The sequence below is a fragment of the Canis aureus genome, chromosome 25, assembly GCF_053574225.1.
Source record: "Canis aureus isolate CA01 chromosome 25, VMU_Caureus_v.1.0, whole genome shotgun sequence".
In the NCBI taxonomy this organism is placed as follows: domain Eukaryota; kingdom Metazoa; phylum Chordata; class Mammalia; order Carnivora; family Canidae; genus Canis; species Canis aureus.
The window spans coordinates 38565287-38576731 of NC_135635.1; the positions used below are offsets into that span (position 1 = coordinate 38565287).

Genomic DNA, 11445 nt, shown 5'->3' on the forward strand with positions numbered 1-11445 from the left:
AAGCAGTACACAGCATTAATATGCTTAGATATCTCCTCTGCTAAATATCCACTGTCACTTACAAATTCTATTTTTCACAAAATTAGAACACAGTTCAGCAAATTCTTTTCTGTTTTATAGTAAGAATTGTCTTTCTTCCAGTTTTCAGTAACATGTTTCTCATTTCTGAGACCTTACCAGAAGCATCTTTATTTTTTTTAAAGATTTTATTTATTTATGAGAGAGAGAGAGAGAGCAGGATCAGGGGGAGGGGCAGAGGGAGAAGCAGGCTCCCCGCTGAGCAGGGAGCCCAATGTGGGACTCCATCCCAGGACCCCAGGATCACTACCCGAGCCGAAGGCAGACGCTCAACCCACCTAGGCGCCCCCAGAAGCATCTTTAATGTTCATATTTCTACCAAATTCTGTTCATTATAGGATATGTATATTCTTTGAGATGATAGGAGCTTTTTCTACAGCTCTCTTTTCTTTCTGAGTCCTTAGCAGAATTACCTTTAACATCCATATTTCTGGCACCAGCCTTTTCAAGGTAATCTAGGCTTTTACTAGCAGGCACCTTAGAACTCTTCTAGCATCTACCTATCACCCAGTTCTGAAACCACTTTCACATTTTTAGGTATTTGTTACACCCCACTTTGGTACCAGAATCCATATTAGCCTGCTTGGCTGCCATAACAAAATATCACAAACTGGGCAACCTAAACAATAAGTTTATTTTCTTACAATAATGGAAGCCAGAAGTCCCAGGTGCCATAAGAGTTGGTTTCTTTTTTTTGTTGTTTTGTTTTTAAAGATTTTATTTATTTACTCCTGAGAGACACACACATACACACACACACACCGAGGCAGAGGCAGAGGCAGAGGGAGAAGGAGGCTCCATGTAGGGAGCCTGACATGGGACTCGATTCCGGGTCTTCAAGGATCATGCCCTAGACCGAAGGCGGTGCCAAACTGCTGGGCCACCCGGGCTTCCCAAGAGTTGGTTTCTGGTGAGGCCCTTCTTCTTAGCTTGTAAACAGCCACCATCTTGTTGTGTCCTCACATAGCCACTCCTCTTTGTGAATGGGAAGGAGAGACAGCTTTCTGGTCTCTTCCTCTTCTTATAAGAACACAAGTCCTATTGGAATAAGGCCCTACTTTTTTTATAACCTCATTTAACCTTTATTACTTCCTTAAAGGCTTCCACTATAGTAACATTGAGGATTATAACCTCAACACATTAATTTTTGGGGGAACACAGTTCAGTTCAAAACAAGTTTCTATGTAATTTATTGGAAATTCTTGTGTATATGATATTTGTTTCTTCTTATTTATTAACTTAATCATCTATCTATATTAGTGTGTACTCATGGATATTTATCTTATACTTTGGGTTGTAATCCAGTGCTATATTTATTTTGTTGCTCACATTGTTCTACCTTTGCCATTGGGAATTCTTTCAGTTGGTTCCTGTGGCCCTTGGACTTGCCCCCATCAATGTGTTGTTATGTTTTGTTTCTGAGCACTTGTTTACTTTCTGGGACTGTAATTTTCTCTGGGCTTATACTGTATGTTTCCTGTTTCAGTCTTAGAATCAATTCTATGTGGAGCCATGGCTTCTGTTATTGAATGGCATTAGAAACCAAGATTTGAATACTAGGTATACTCATTGCTGCTGAGGTGTTATTTCTTTTAGGTCATCTCAGTTCACAGAACAAGGAAATATATATCTGTGTACTAACCTGTATATGTGAATATATTGATAAATATTTGTACATACAGTTGTGTATATAATAAGATACATATCAGCTTTTACTGATGTCTGAAACTTTCATTGATTACATTGCTTCTAGCCTACTCCCCTTGATATCTTTAATGATCACTTCAACAGAAAAATCTGATTCCCATCATCTGCTCAATACATTTACATAATTATTCAATCCCAATGTACACATATAGCAGTATCAGAATTGTAAACTCAAACCACCTTGGGAAACAACTTTATCAGCTAGAATACAGTGCCTATGTGCAGTTTTTTTTGTTTTTACTCTTATAGATTCCATTTCCAAAGTTATCGAGATCATCATCCCACCTCCACCCAGTGTGGTTGTTTCCAACACTTGTAATACAGTTAGATTGTCTTGTCATAGTCTTCATTCTTTAGTGGATCCCCTGACCTCCTAAATGAACTTTAAAAATTTCCATGGAATAAATACGTAAATTTATGTGGTTTTGACAAATGCATAATGTTACGTAGTTTTACATAAAAATCTGTGCTCTACTTTCCCTTCTAGACTCTTGGTAACCACTGAAATTTCATTTCATTTTATTTTATTTATTTTATTTTATTTTATTTTTTTGTTTTTTATTTTATTTTTAAAAAGATTTTATTTATTCATGAGAGACAGAGAGAGAGAAAGAGGCAGAGACATAGGCAGAGGAAGAAGCAGGCTCCACACAGGGAGCCTGATGTGGGACTCGATCCTGGGACTCCAGGATCACGCCCTGGGCCAAAGGCAGGTGCTAAACCGCTGAGCCACCCAGGTGTCCCTAATTTTGTTTTTTTGCATGTAACTGTCCAGTATTCCCAACACCATTTATTAAAAAGATTGTCTTTTTTCCGTTGTATATTCTTGCCTCCTTTGTCATAGATTAATATAATTATTAATATAATTAATAATTAATAACAATTAATAATTAATTAATATAATAATTAATATAAGCCCATGACTATGGGTTTATTTCTGGGCTTTCTCTTCTGTTCTCTTGGCCTATGTGGGTATTTTTGTGCCAATACCATACTGTTCTTATTATAATAGTTTTGTGTATCTGGAAATCTGAAATTGTGATACCTCCAGCCTTGTTGTTCTTTTTTAAAAATTTATTTATTTATTCATTTATTTATTTATTCATTTATTTATTCATTCATTCATTCATTCATTCATTCATTCAATTTATTTATGAGAGAGCAAGAATGAGAGAGTACAAGTGGGACCAACAAAGGGAGAGGGAGAAACAGGCTCCCTGCTCAGCAGGGAGCGGATGTGGGGAGCTGAAGGCAGACGCTTACCAACTGAGGCACACAGGCACCCTCAGCTTTGTTCTTCTTTCTTACGATTGTTTTGGGTATTCCAGGTCTTTTGTGGTTCCATAAAATTTTAGGATTATTTGTTCTAGTTTTGTGGAAAATGCTGTTGTTATTTTGATAGGGATTACATTGAATCTGCAGATTGCTTTGGGTAGAATGGACATTTTAACAGTATTAATTCTCCTGAGTCATGAGCATAGTGTATCTACATTTGTGTCATCTTCATTTTTTTTTATCAGTGTCTTCTAGTTACGTATAGGTCTTCTACTGATTTAATTAAACTTATTCTTAGATAATTTATTCTTTCTGGTTCCAGTGTTATTGGAATTGTTTTCTTAATTTTTCTTTCTGATATTTTATTATTATTGTATAGAAATATAACATATATATAATACAATATATTAGTTTTGTATCCTACAACTTTAATGAATTTATTTATTGATTCTGATAGTTTTTTGGTGGTCTTTAGGATTTTTCATATGTAGTATGTCAGCTGCAGATAGTGACAGTTTTACTTCTACCTTACTAACCTGGAGGCCTTTCATTTCTTTTTCCTGTCTGATTGCTGCAGCTAGGATTTCCAGTACAATGTTGAATAAATGTGGTGAGACTGGACATCCTCATCTTGTTCCTGATCTTATAGGAAAAGGTTTTTATTTTTCATCATTGATTAATGTTGTTACCTGAGGGTTTGTCATATTTGGCCTTTATTATGTTGAGATACATGTCCTGTAAACCCACTTTGTTGAGAGTTTTGTCATGAACAGATGTTATATTTTGTCAAATACTTTTTCTGCATCTGTTGAGATGATATATGGCTTTTATCCTTCTAATTAACATCATGTATCACCCTTGCTTTCCTAGAATAAATCCCACTTGATTGTGGTAAATGATCCTTTTAATTCATTGTTGAAATCAGTTTGCTAATATTCTTTTTTTTTTTTTTTTTTTTTAGTTTGCTAATATTCTATTGAGGAATTTTGCATCTCTGTTCATCAGAGATACTGGCCTATAGTGATTTTTTTTTTAAGTGTCTTTGTCTGGTTTTGGTATCAGGGTAATGCTGGCCTTATAGGGTAAATCTGGAAGTTTTCCTTCCTTTTCTATTTTTTGGAATAGTTTGGAAGAATAGATATTAATTTTTCTTTAAATGTTTGGTGGAGTTCACCTATAGAGCCATCTGGTCCTGGATTTTTTTTCTTGGGAGTTTTTTGGTTATCAATTCAATTTTGTTATTAATAATTGGTCTATTCAAATTTTCTATTTCTTCCTGGTTCAGTTTTGGAAGATTATATGTTTCTAGGAATCTATATTTTTCTTCTAGGTTTTGCAGTTTTTCATAATATTCTCATATAATTCTTTGTATTTCTGTGGTGTCAGTTATTTCTCCTCTTATTTCTTTTGTTGAGTCCTCTCTCTTTTTCTTGATAAGTCTGGCTAAAGGTTTATCAATTTTGTTTATCTTTTCAAAGAACCAGCTCTTGGTTTTATTGAGCTTTTCTATTTTTTTAGTCTCTGTTTCCTTCCTCCTATTAGCTTTTGGGCTTTATTTGTTCTTCTTTTTCTAGTTCCCTTAGGGGTAAGTTTAGGTTGTTTACTTGAGATTTTTCTTGTTTCTTGAGATAATCCTGTATCATTATATACTTCCCTCTTAGAACTGCTTTTACTGCATCCTAAAGATTTTCGAGGTTGTGTTTCATTTTCATTTGTCTTCTTGCATTTTTAGATTTCCTCTTTAATTTCTTCATCGGCCCATTCATTGTTTAGTAGCATGTTGTTTAGCTTTTGCATGTTTATTTTTTCCAGTTTTTTCTCATAATTGATGTTTAGTATTATATTGTTATGATTGGAAAAGGTGCTTGATATGATTTCAGTCTTCTGAAATGTATTTATTTATTTTCTGAAATTTATTGAATCTTGTTCTGTGGCCATGTGATCTATTCTGGAGAATGCTTCATATGTACTTGAAAAGAATGTGTATTCTGTAGTTTTTGGATGGAATGTTCTATATATATCTGTTAGATTCATTTGGTCTAAAGTTAGTTAAGACCACTGTTTCCTTGTTGATTTTCTATCTGGATGACCTATCCATTGATGTGAGTGGGGTGTTGAAGACCCATACTATTATTGTATTACTGTCAATTTCTTTATGTCTGTTATTATTTGCTTTATGTATTTAGGTGCTCCTATGTTGGATGCATAAATATTTACAACTGCTATGTCCTCTTGTTGGATTGGTCCCTTTATCGTTACATAATGGTGGAAGTATGCCCTTCTTTATCTCCTGCTACTTGTTTTCAAGTCTCTTTTTCTCATATAGGCATTGATACCCTGTTTTTTTTTCTCTCTCTCTTCTTTCTTTATTTTTTTAAAGATTTTACTTATTTGAAAGAGAGTGTGAGCAAGACAGGAGAGAGAGCACAAGCTAGGGGAGAGGCAGAGGGATAGGGAGGAACAGACTCCTTACTGAGCAGGGGGCCTATGTTAATTTGATGGTTGCTTAAGTTCAAACACATTCTGAAAGTACTAAATTTTTAATCCTCCTTCACATTTTAATATATATGATATGTCTTGCATCTTTTAATTTTGTGTATCCCTTGACTGATTTTCATAATTGATTTTACTTCTTCTTGTTTTAACCTCTATACTGGCTTTATAGGTTATTAATTAAATCTTTGCCATATGTTTGCCTTTACCAGTGACATTTTTTCCTTTCATAATTTTCTTCCTTGTAGTTATGGCCTTTCCTTTCCACTTAAAGAAGTCCCTTTAACATTTCTTCTAAGGCTGGTTTAGTGGTGATGAATTCCTTTAACTTAATTTGTCTGGGAAACTCTCTCTCTTTCAATTCTGAATGATGGAGTATTCTTGGGTATTCTTGGTCATAGGTGTTTTTCTTTCTAGCACTTTGAATATATCATGCTCTTTTCTTCTGGCCAGGAAAGTTTCTGCTGAAAAGCCAGCTGATAGCCTTACAGGATTTCCTTTGTATGTTAGCTTTCTTTTCTCTTTTAATATTCTCTATTATTACATTTTGGTATTTTAATTATTATGTGGATCTTACATTAATCTTGTAGGGGATCTGTATGCTTCCTGACTGGGATATCCATGTCCTTCTGCGTATTAGGGAAATTTTCAGCATTATTTCTTCAAGTAAGTTTTCTGCCCCCTTTTCTCTCTCGCCTACTTCTGGGACCATATAATGTAAACGTTATTATGCTTGATGAGGAGTTCCCTTAACCTATTCTCATTTATTATTATTATTATTTATTTTTTCTGTTCAGCTTGGTTGCTTTCCATTACCCTATCATCCAGATTGTTGATTTCTTCTCCTGCATAATTTAATATGTTGATCCCTTCTAGTGTATTTTTCTTTTCAATTATTGAATTCTTCATTTCTGATGGCTTCTTTTTTATGTTTTCTGTCTTATTGTTGAGGTTCTCACTGAGCTCATCCACTCTTCTCAAGTCCAGTGAGTATCTTTATTACCATTACTTTGAATTCTTGCCAGGAATATTGTTTATCTCCATTTCATTTAGCTCTTTTACAGTGATTTTGTCTTGCTCTTTCATTGAGGACATATTCCTCTGTCTCCTTATTTTGTCTGACTCTCTGTGTTTGTGTCTATGTGTTAGGTAGGCCATCTGTGTCTCCTGGTCTTAAAAGCAGGCCTTGTGTAGAAGAGATCCTGTTGTTCCCTGTAGCATAATACCTCCTGGTTACCAGGAGCAGGTATACCAGGAATGTCCTTTGTCTGGGCTGCGTGTGCCCTCCTTTTGTGGCTGAACTATGATTGCCTTTTACCCATGTGGCTTCCTTGTTTTTATTTTATCATTTATATCTTTAATCTGTGGCTGAGATTTTCTATTTCTTTTCTGAGGCATTCTTTTCTTTCATTTGGTTCAAACTTGTTTGTACTTTCTTGTTGAAGCATCTTTGTCATTATTTCTTTAAAATATTTGTGAGATAATCCTAATATTTCTCTTATCTTGATACTGGCATGTATTTATTTTCTTTTTTAAAAAATTAATTTTGAGAATTTGTAATTCATGGTGTGATGGATCATTTTCCATTGAAACCTAGACATTTTTGTGTAATATTCTGAGTCTGTGTCTTACCTAAGTCCTATGTTTTAGCTGGCTTTTCCTGACACCACTCTGGCAAGGGAGAAGTTACTGCCTGATGTAGGTAGACTTGATCTCCTTGACACCTGATGGGTGGGCTACTTATCACTTCTTGGTGAAGATGCAAGTTCCAGTTTCCATGAGGTCTTCCTTGGTCCTTAATTTTAATAATACACACTTAAATTTTTTCTTTTATATTGGACATCTCTGGCCTTCTGTCAATACAGAGAAAGATTGGAGCTGCTGCCCAAAGGATTGGAAGTCATTTAGTTCCAACTGCTACTTTTATTTCTACTACACCAAGAAATTGGACTGAGAGTGAGAGGAACAGCTCAGAAATGAAGGCTGACCTGCTGGTGATTAACACCAAGGATGAACAGGTACTTTCTAATAGATGATGGAGTCAACGGTCCGCTGGTTATTGTATACATCTCTTGTCTAAGGAGGTTTTCACTGTTTTGGAATATTGGTGGTGTGGCAGAAGGCTTTTAGTAAAACTGATAGGAAAGGCTACTTAAGCCTTCACATGCTACACCTTCTTCCTGGTTTCATAAAACTAATCTCTCCCAAAATAAATTGGGGCATTTGAAATATAATATATGGGGTTTGAATAGAAGAATGAAAATATTTTAGTTTGAAATATATTTATTATATTAAATATTTTATAAATTATTAACTATTTCACTGAGAAGGGGATTATTATATCAGAGCGGAGTTCAATAATGAAGGGTCACAATCGGCAATCAAGAATGAAGTTAAAGAAGTTATGAAAGGAAAATGATTTAATGTGCAAAAATCTTCTAATGCATGACTTTGAAGAATACCACCTCTTAGTGAAAGAGGGAAGTGAATCTGAGATGAAAATTCACTATGATCATGGCTAGAAAATTGCTTCCATTTGTGTTGAACGTTACTATATTCTGAATGTTTATGTCCCCCCCAAGCTTCATATGGTGAAATCCTGACCCCCAAAGATGGTGGTATCTGGAGGCAGGGTCATTGAGAGGCGCTTAGGTACTGAGGGTGAAACCCTCGTGAATGGGATTTGTGTTCTTATAAAAGAGATCCCACATAGCTACCTTGCCCCTTCTACCATGTGAAGACATAGTGAGAAAAAAGCTACGAACCAGGAGGAGAGCCTTCACCTTACCATGCTAGCACCCTGATCTGAGATTTCCAACCTTCAGAACTATAAGAAAGAAACTTGTTTATAAGCTATCCAGTTTGTAGTATGTTGTTATAGCAGCCTGAGCAGACTGAGCCAAGCATCGTGCTTACGAGTGATGTCTTTGATCCTGCTCTGGTTTAGCCAGAGAGGACTGAGGCTCCTGGGCAGGGCCCCAGTATGGCTCTTCATGGATCCTTTCCTTTTCTTCTCTTCTCCATAAGGTTGTAAAGAACTCAGTTCTACCTGAATGCTCTAAAGGCTATATAACTCCTTTCTTTTCTTCCTTTGGATTTATCTCCCAGAACCTGGATATATATATTTCTGCTTATTACATAGGGCTATCAGATCCAAAGGGAAAAAGAGATTAGCAATGGGTTGATCAAACACCATACAATGAAAGTGTCACGTGAGTACAGAATTAGGTAAAGGAATCCTGAGCGCTGGATCATGCAAGGATTTTAGAGTGTTCCAACTATCAGATGTGAAAATAAAATAGCTTACTCTTCTTTTAACTCTTGGGTTAAATAATTTTATTTATTATTTCATTTAATCATCACAGGAACTCTGTGAAGCACACATTATTATTTTTCCTACTGTAGATATGAGGAAATTGAGCTTAGAGTGTTTAGATAACTCAGCAAATGTTATCCAGCATTGGCACCAAATGATCCTCAAATCCAGCTCTATTTGATGCTGAAATCTGTACTTTCAGTCACTACATTATATCTCTAAACATAAAAATTTATGTCAATTAAGATCATGGCTAATTATTGACTTACTATTTCTCAAAAAGCAAATAAGCTAAATTCTGATAGTTAATATCTCATATTTATGTAGGTTTTTTAAAAACTCTTTTAATACTTTAGTGCATTTTAGTACAATACCACCTTTGATCTTCATATCACTGTGTGACACATATAGGAATATGACTAGAGTCTCTATTTTTTAGATATAGAAATCAGGGAAATTAAATTATATGTCCAAGATAACAGGGATTTTAGCAGATTTAGAGAATTTAACTAGTTCTTTGGACTCCAAAAGCAATATATATATATGTATATACATATGTATATGTATATACATATATATTATGGAAACAAACTACAAAGATACTTGAGACTGGGATGAAATCTTTTTTTTTTTTTTTCATCATTTAAGGGAGCTTATGGACTGGCAGTCCCCTGGAAATAGGACATAATGACGGACAAATAGAAGGGCTATCTGCTAGGAGAATGCTTAATGCAATAAGATGACACAATACTGGGTGGTATACATTTTTGAGAGAAATGCCAGAGCTTCTGGTAGAGAAGAAACTGCATGAGAATTGGAGAAGTGAATGATTTGGGCATATCTGACCTTGACTTTCACACAGTTCAGTCCCAGCCCCCCCCCTTGCTGTGCCTCTAACCCTTTTCAAAACACTGTTTGAAGAAACAACCTCATCCATTTTTTCCCTTTCAGATTTTGGCACTCAGGTGAACCCAGTAATCTTGATGAGCATTGTGTCATGCTACATTTTCATTATTTTTCAAGACAATGGGGCTGGAATGATGTTCCTTGTAATGGACACCACAAGTTGCTTTGCAAGATGAAGAAGATCTACTTATGAATGGGAACATTCTACATAAAACTGTGGTTGAATTGGTACCCACCATTACAGAGATAGCTAATTTGCTCTTTTTAGTCATGTGTTAGTCTTGTGTAAGGAATCTCCATAGCATTTTTCAGTAGGCTGTCACCTATTCCATTTATGATAGAATCAGTGTGCACATCCATTCATTTGTTCCTTCGTGTGTAGAGACCCTTTTGCAGACACATGGAGCATGAAAATTCTTTTCTAATTTTTGTCTGAGTGCTAAGGAGTTAGAGATTGATATATGATGAGGTTCCTCCATCTGTCTGGATTTTTTTTTTCTCATGAGGTTGGTCAAAAGCAAAATAATTCCAACTATTACTTTCCATTTCTCTCAGATATATTTATTACTTTTATTTATTTATTTATTTATTTTTTATTTATTTTTAATTTTTATTTATTTATGATAGTCACACAGAGAGAGAGAGAGAGAGAGAGGCAGAGACACAGGCAGAGGGAGAAGCAGGCTCCATGCACCGGGAGCCCGACGTGGGATTCGATCCCGGGTCTCCAGGATCGCGCCCTGGGCCAAAGGCAGGCGCCAAACCGCTGCTCCACCCAGGGATCCTATTTATTACTTTTAACTGAAGAGTATTATGTGACAGTTTGGATATAATACACATCAATGGAAGTTAAGTTCCAGCTTTGTCCCAGTAGAATATTTGGAGATCTTAACATTCTCTGATCAGTCTTGGACTTTATTTAACATCAGGGTACAGTCAAAGGGAAATCAGAAATTGAATATTAGAGATTTAGAATTAGAAGTTATTACTAGTGAGTTGACATGGATTTATAGTCGTTAGGTATTCTAATAGTTTTTTTTCTTTGCTTAAGTTTTATAAGGTTTCTATGTGTAGATTGCCACTCAAAATAGCTCACGGTTTGTTTGTGTTCCCCTTTTCACTGAAGTTCTTACTGATCATTTTGTTTCTGCTACAATATACAAGTATATCAAATTTACAAAAAAGTCTGTTATTCATTACTTTCATATGCTAATTATAATTGATCAGAATAAAGCTGATTTTAGGCATGGCTCTCCCAGTGTGACTTCTTGAGATCATTCCCTGATTATCTTGATGCAACTGAGTAATTACATTTGCCAGTCATTTCCTGACTGTATCTAAAAAAGTTCTTTTTATCCAGATCTGTTCTTATCCATAGTATGTAGAATTTACCAGTTTACTTCTTTTTTCTTTTTTTTTAAACACATTTTGGAGTTCTTTTTTTTTTTTTTTTTTTTTTTTATTTATTTATGATAGTCACCAAGAGAGAGGAGAGAGGCAGAGACACAGGCAGAGGGAGAAGCAGGCTCCATGCACCGGGAGCCCGACGTGGGATTCGATCCCAGGTCTCCAGGATCGCGCCCTGGGCCAAAGGCAGGCGACAAACCGCTGCGCCACCCAGGGATCCCTATCAGTTTACTTCTTGGAGAGCAACTTACAATTCTGGAAGA

The 11445-nt window shown here is 35.5% G+C and overlaps 1 pseudogene across 1 annotated transcript in view; it reads left to right on the forward strand.

The window, feature by feature from the left end:
• The window catches only part of LOC144297292 (C-type lectin domain family 4 member A-like), a 30016-nt pseudogene extending 19674 nt beyond the window's left edge, over positions 1-10342 (forward strand). Inside the window, exons 5-7 of the transcript XR_013364346.1 lie at positions 7419-7571; positions 8647-8765; positions 9821-10342. The product of XR_013364346.1 is annotated as a C-type lectin domain family 4 member A-like (transcript). The remainder of the gene's footprint in view (positions 1-7418; positions 7572-8646; positions 8766-9820) is intronic.
• Positions 10343-11445: the final 1103 nt, after the last annotated feature.